Source organism: Leptinotarsa decemlineata, unplaced genomic scaffold, assembly GCF_025532065.1.
Source record: "Leptinotarsa decemlineata unplaced genomic scaffold, Ldec_3_MD MMD2_tig00000008_RagTag_RagTag, whole genome shotgun sequence".
NCBI classification, from domain to species: Eukaryota; Metazoa; Arthropoda; class Insecta; order Coleoptera; family Chrysomelidae; genus Leptinotarsa; species Leptinotarsa decemlineata.
The window spans coordinates 2,794,313-2,802,187 of NW_027412537.1; the positions used below are offsets into that span (position 1 = coordinate 2,794,313).

A 7,875-nucleotide genomic window follows, 5' to 3' on the forward strand; every position below is an offset into this window, starting at 1 on the left:
CAGGAGATCGTGTGCAATATTCATTTCGCACTAGTGCGAAATATCTAATTTTTTGTACCAGTTTACAGTGCAAAATTATACGTATTTCAAGTAGGTCTTCGAAAAAGATGTTTTTGTAAGGGTTCGATATCATCTTAAACTTCATCTGGGTTCTTTATCGATCGAATATATTTTTGCAGCTTTCTCACGCATCAGCTGAATTCATCATTTAAATATCAAGCAGAGTCGCAAAGTTCTTGGGCAGTGTTTTGTTTCAGAAAGATTAATCGTTTCATCTTTAATCAATAACGGACTCCGGAGCATGAAGACAATTGTCTGCAATTGATATTCGAGCGGGGAACATTTTGTTTTTATAATCTCAACAAAATGGAGGTCACGACAAGGTCCAATTGAAAATAACTGTGAAACTTGATGGGAAAAAATGAAGTAGACTGAGAATTCTGTTTCCCTATATAAAACAGTGTAGAAGCCTGTTAGAAACACAAGAAAGATAATACATTTATAACATGAAATAGGCTGCATTTTAAGGATGGAAAATGGTTTTTCATTATTTCCACTGAAATTGAACCCTATATAGGAAAAAGTTGAATGAGAAAAATGTAGAAGAAATGTTTGACTGTTGATTTCGCACAGCACAGGAGTATTTAAAGCTGAAAATAGAATATTTTTCAAAGTTCAACATCAAAATTTCAATGAGAACAAAATCTGAGCTGGTAGGCCATGGTTGAAAAAAACTTGAAATACCAAATGTATCGTCTGTAAGTGCTGCATAAATCATCAGTGTTATGTACGTTGGCTGAAAGGACGAAGGTAATATATCGAAGTCTCAGCACATCAATCGTGATTCCGGCCGTGAAAGCCTATGTTATTTGATTAGAATTTTATTTCGATTGAAAATTACAGCAGATTCAAAAGTTTTCACCAAATATTCTGGAAAATGAATGATTTTTTGAGAAAAAAATTTTTTTTAAATTATATTTTCAATTTTTCACACTAGATAGATAAATAGATAGATATTCATTTATTTCTACAGAGTATATGTAAATCTTGTATACAAGTTAAAAGAAATATTTTGTCCGAGAAATACGTCAGTGAACGAAATTACAAAAGAGTAATAAGACACAAAATTTGAATATAACAAGTCATATACACATATAAGTATAGAGTTGATAAGATAAGATAAGATAAGAATAAAATTTGAAATAAACTGTTGAAATATTCATCTATAGTATAAGGCTCTATATTGCATAAAAATTCTTTCACAGACTTCAGAAAACTTCAGGACATCCCAATGTCTCTTACATCCTGTGGGAGAGAGTTAAATAATTTAATCGCACTGTAGACAGTACTTCTTTCATACAGATATTTTTTATGTATCGGATATAAAAAATCATTCTTAAATCTTGTTTCATACTTATGTGTTTTATGATGGTTTTCAAAGTAGTTTCGTTGATTTACTAAAAATTTTAATGACTCAAAAATGTATATGGCTGGTACTGTTAATAATTTGTTCGTTTTAAAAATTCCTCTACATGAGTATTTGACCTTCATACCAAAAAGTATTCTGATTACCCTTTTTTGGCAGAGAAATACTCTTGTCAGCTCATGACTGAAGCCCCAAATGATAATACCAAACCTTCTTGCAGAGTAAAAATTAGCATAGTAGACAGTCATCAGAACATCACTGTCAACGTTTTTTTTGAGAATTCTTATAGCATATGTAGTTGAAGAAAGTTTTCTGCAGAGATTTGCTATTTGATTTACCCAACTTAAGGTGTCATCGAAAAATATATACCCAAAAACTTCACAGATGTGTTGCAGGTCACTCTAAAACCATTGAAAGTGATGCTCTTCAGTGTCTCCATGCTGTTATCAATTTTGAACATGACGCAATCTGTTTTTTCATCATTTAAAATCAATTTATTTTCCAGAAAAAAGTTTTCTGTCCTTTCTATTACAATACTACCATGTTTTATTATGTATGGTAAGTTTGCACCTGTCAACAATAGGTTAGTATCATCAGCATAATTAACTATGTGAGCGGAATTTGAATTTACCACCATGTTCATCTTATTTGTGAATATAATGAAGAGTATTGGGCCCAATATACTACCCTGTGGAACTTCCATAGACGTCTCCAAAGCTTCTGATGCTGTATCTTTCAAGTTCAGATCTACGATTTTATTTCTGTTTTTTAGATACGATTTGAACTAGCCATTCCTCGAATTCCATATTTGTAAAGTTTGCCTAGTAGAAGATCATGATCTATACAAACAAAGGCTTTAGATAAGTCCATGAAAATCCCACTGGATAGATCCCCTCCTTCCATTGCTTCCAGAATTTCATTACTAAAATTAACAAGAGCTGTCTCAATGGATTTCTTTTTCAAATAGGCGTGTTGGTGACTAGAAAACATATTGAAGTTTGAGAAGAAAGATGTTAGTCTTGTGGCCATTGCGTTTTCGAATAGTTTTGATATACATATCAGAAGACTAATTGGTCTGAAATTATTAATGTCTGACCAACTTCCTTTCTTATATAGTAGTTTTACAATAGCAATCTTCAAATCGTCAGGAAAAATTCCTTGTCTATTATAAAATGATATATTGTTCACAATAAATCAAGTGTATGTTATCAGTAGTGAGTATGGTACCTCAAATATAATACCACAAAGAAGCGACGCGGCGGCCATTTTCATGTATGCACCGATTTAGTTGTTCTTCTTGGTTCTCTTCATTAGTCTGTGAGCAAAGACCAAAATAAATAGGTCAACTGAGCAAAAGACCAAATAAGCTGTTTTAATTTAGAATTTTTATTTTGGAATCATAATGATTTCACCATATGTGAGGAAGATGTTTTCGAAATTGAGACAAATTGTGATGAAACCATCGAAAAAACGCACTTGCTGAAAAGAAAACATTTTAAATGTATTAACTCACTAGCGATCCGATTCGACTTCGCAGAAGTCGTACAAAATTTCAGCCTCCGAAGATATAGCGGTATGAAAAAAAACATACCGCTTAGTGCGCATCTAAGTCCCTAGAAGCACCTATATACCAAATTTCAGCTTTCTAAAACTTACCACTACGGAGAAACAGAGATGAATGAATGAGTAACTCTCGTATCAATAATTATATGATGGAATTGGCCGATCCTTGATGGAAATCCATAACTAACGTATTCAAAAAACACTTTTTTGTGAGATTTTCACAGAAGAGATTTTAACAAAAACGCAACAAGTGTTTCGCCATATAGTGGCTTCATCGGGCGCGTCTTTTCTCACTATATTCTACATATTCAATGATGAATATACCTAATTTTACAATATGAAGTACCTTCATTTCAAGTACCCGAGTTTTACCTTAGTTTGTAATTTATTATTAAATTACCTAAACATATGTCCCAGTATCCACATTTGAAAAAATTTTAAGTAACGAGTCGTTATTCAATTCTAATTGATCAATCAATAATTTACCTGAATTATTGAATTCCTTGATTTCTAAACATTCTAGAAGATTGAGTTTCAAACTCTTCTCTTCTAAATGTAACACGTCGTATTCATGATTGACCTTATGTCCTCCTGATGAAACGTGGTTAGCAAATGTGGAATTGGTCTTTCCATTTACAAAACTACTTCTGTGCTCTTTAATTCTTTGGAAAAATGTTCTTCCTGTTTGGCCAATATACAGTATCGGCCAAAAGCCACAAGTCAGCTTATATACTCCTGATCTATCCGACACCGAAGTTTTGTCTTTATTGTTTTTAATAAATTTACTTAGACTATTATTCGTTCTTTAACCTACGTTAACGCATTAAACGCATTGAAAAAAGGGTAATATTATTGGTTGGTTCACCCAAATATGGCAATGTCTTATAACTGACGTTATCACATTTCGAATTTAGGTAGACCTGGACCATGGCTTGCTTTTGAAGTATTTTGGAAAAAATGGAGTCTATAATATATACCTTCCCAGTAGTGATTCATATCAAACTTGTAAGTGTAATTGTCCAAATAGAAATACCCTCTCGGAAAACAGATAGCAAAATTATTTTGCTAACTATTTTCAAAATTTGAGCGGTAGTGATAATCAAAATAAAAGTAAGTATTATGGAAATTTTCTAAAATAGCTAACCTTCTTTGTTAGCAAACTGCGTAGATCTAGTTTGTGTCGTATTCAGATCGATTTCATTTTGGAAATTTGTCAGTATACAAGCAGGCAGATATCTCAAGAGTTCAAATAAAAACCGCTGTAAAATATTTTGTTGGATCGAAAACCAATCTAACAAAAAAGTTTGTTTCGATATCCGATGTTTTCAACAGAAATTATAATTCTCAGTTTTAATTGTATTCGAGGGCTCTGAACTATGAACGTGAATGAAATTTCAATAATCATCAATAGAAATGTAAAGAGTGCTTGAAATCAAATTGTGATTGCTAAAACTACGAGATGAACAACCTCGAATGAAAGCTAACCGCTACAGTAGAAGCCTTTCTGCAAAGTTTCAATAATTATCACAATCATATTTGAATATACGATACCACGGGTGCAATTCGATTAGGACAGTGATAGTGATTGAAATCCTGGGAATGATACATAACTAGGCCTCGACAATCACCTATGTTTCAAGAATAATCGCACCCAGTTGTTAATTTCATGACTGACAGTTTCATTGCTGTTGTAATGCATGTGAATGCATGTAAAGTAATAACTTTTTATTAAAGATAGCTTACATTTTTCCTTGAGCAATATAAATAATCATTTTTCCACTCCGACAGGTTTCAAATTATATAAAAAAAAACGTGAGTATATGAACACTTTCCATTCACCATGCTTTCGAATAACTGCTGAAGCGAAATTTATTCTGGTAGACCGTTTCATCTAAAACTTACACTACAAACACTTTCTGTTTTCATTATTCAGTATAATCAGTTTTTTATTTACCTGTTTGTGAGATGTCAGCGATGGGTTTCTCGCAAGTACTTCCAGTGAAGTTTTGGGTACAAAGGCATTTCACAGATGCGACTCCAACGTGTCTGTAATTGAACAAAAGTGTCAATTCAATAAATCAATATATTCAAAACAGTCTAGTATCTAGTTTGTTGATAAGATTTTATTCAAAACCATAACTTGTCAATTGAGAATGTTAGTAGAGGAAGTATTACGAAAACCAAAATTGATATAGGTTACTGTTTTCGTGCGATAAAGATGTCTGCCGCAGAAGCAGACGAAACACCAGGCCTGATGATTAAAAAAAATTAAAACAAATAGTAACTCAATAGATACCGACCGTAAAATCACTGTAAGATTGGGAGAAATGAATTAGACCTGTTATATAAGGTGGAAAATAACACCTCATATAATCTCGATATGAACAATAAAAAAATACAAATATCTACATGACCTGGACGTACACGTATTACTGTATTGTTATATGGATTTACTATAAAAATGTTCCTGACCAGATTTGAAAAATATCTTATAGAATGATAGAACCATTGTGAAAATTATTTAGGATATTGTGGAAATCACAACTTCAATGGATTTTGAACTGTAATAATATGTGAATATGTGATATTCGTCATAAAAGAGAAGTATTTGAAATTTTTTCAACAGAATCAATATATAGTACCTGAATCAATATTTCTTGTGATGACAATAAAACTATATTATAAAATGATGAATCTATACTCTATACCGATATTTTGAATGTGAAAGTTCGTGAGAGTGGATAAATATGTATGTATATTTGTGGCACTTTCAGGCCTAAACAAATGAACGGATTCAGATGAAACTTTAGATAAATAAACTTAAACATCAGAAGAACATATAGGCTACAATTTACAACGGTTATGTATATATATATTTATATATATATATATATATATACATATATATATATATATATATATATATATATATATATATATATATATATATATATATATATATATATATATATAGGTAGATAGGTACAGCTTGTCAAATGTAGAAACAGGTTTCTGAATTAGGTTATGGTCCCGCCACCTATGTGTTCGTTAGAATACTATGAGAAAGAGAGAGATAGAGAGAGAAATAGGGATAAATCTCAAACCTCTTCCTATATTTGACAAGCTGTACTTTTTTACAATGCACATTTTAGAATATCTGTCAAAATCTCACAAAAATTGATACAATTGTCGTTTTATGTATTTATTATGCATAAACTTTGTCTTTTACGCTAAGTAATTCAGACGAATCGTTGAAAAGTTATCGTGATAAGAATAATTTGATGTAACGCCGTAAGCCATTACGCGTCGCGTCTACTGTAAGACAACGGGTGACGGTGTGCGGGGTTAGGTCTAAACAATGAAGCATAATCGCCGAGAACGCTACCCGAACGCGGGCAGACGTCGTTGATGGTTGTGTTAGTTTTGCGAAATTTATTTATAGGTAACATTACTTAGTGCAGTTGGCATATTTTTTCAGTTACTGTATCTTTAAAGTATAAATATAAATTACTACCTATTAGCCGCGGCTTCGCCCGCGTAGAATGTGGTTTGTCACATTAAATTTTGTGACAATCCATTTCAAACAAATAGCTACAATAATTTTTATAAACCCAAGCTTGAATTTGCGTTTTTCTAAAATTCTGTAAACGTTAGTTTTTGATAGGCATGTTGATATTTTCAAATTCGCGTAAATGTTTTGGTATTATTTTCAACAGCTCTTAAAACTACTATTTCTTCTAACTCCTTATCCCTATTTGATTCATATAATTTTAGCCTTTTCTTTTCAAATTGACCACCGTCAATTTGGTTCTGTCGCAATTTTGCGAACAATAACCACTAATTGAAGAGCGTTTCTGCTGCTCAAATCAAAATTTGACAGCTATCAGTGAAGATTTGCATTCAGTTTTATCGCCGCATCGTCCAGAGGTTACTTGATCAAAGTATGCGATTTAAAGTCTACATGAAAAAAATTAAAAACTCTATATTTTAAAGATGACTCTAACAAAACATCAAGTGTGCTACATTTTTGGTTATTGTAAACTCTATTGAAATATGCAGGAATATACAGGGTGCCTCATTTGAAAAAATAGTTTTTCATCAATAGCTATTGATATCTCATTTAAAAAATTAGATTTTCACCCCATTGATTTCTACGTAAAATGCGCTTTGGAGATACAACTTATTAAAAATGCACATTTTCGAAAAACATGCTGTAAATCATAAGCCATTATAGATATCGATATGAGGTTTTAATCATTGAGTTCGTCATAAAATTTGACCTAGCCATCACAGCCATCAGTTTTTATCTATGTAGTTTGAAAACAGGAGTTTCTCTTCATAAGTGTCCAACTTGCCCTACTCTGTACATTGAATTCAATTACAAGAAATTGCATTTCATTTGTTCAGTGAATTTTCAGCGATTTCTCGATTGTCAACAACAAGGATATTATTCATAGTAATTTTGTCCTATCAAAACAAAAACTCGACAGTCATCCATTAGCAACAGCCTTGCCGGAAATAGTTCTCTAAAAAGTTAAACACACGATTTGGTAGTTAGAATTTTGATACTTACAAACAAGTGCCTCCGTTTCGACAAGTTGGGAGGCCAGAAGCATCGCAGAGAGATTTAGGGCCATCAGAACAATGCGGTCCAGCATACCCGGGCAGACACTTGCAACTGAATGAGCTGAAATGGAAAAATATAAAGGATATAAACGGAAAACGGCACAGCTTGTATCATACTCGTATATTCATAGTCATGTGTGGAAATTTTAAAATGTTTTTTTTTTATTATATAACACGTTTCAAAAGATTCCACAGACGACTGTTAACTGTAGAATAATCATGGTGGATGATGAAATGATTTTTTTTTGACAAGACCGAAG

General features: G+C 32.2%; 1 protein-coding gene across 1 annotated transcript in view; it reads right to left on the bottom strand.

Annotated features, from left to right (window-relative positions):
• Positions 1 to 7,672, bottom strand: part of LOC111512485 (uncharacterized) — a 149,746-nt gene extending 142,074 nt beyond the window's left edge. Inside the window, exons 1-2 of the mRNA XM_074170868.1 lie at positions 7,563 to 7,672; positions 4,944 to 5,035 (exon numbers count right to left, since the gene is read on the bottom strand). The gene's annotated coding sequence lies outside the window, so the exon portion shown is untranslated. The remainder of the gene's footprint in view (positions 1 to 4,943; positions 5,036 to 7,562) is intronic.
• Positions 7,673 to 7,875: the final 203 nt, after the last annotated feature.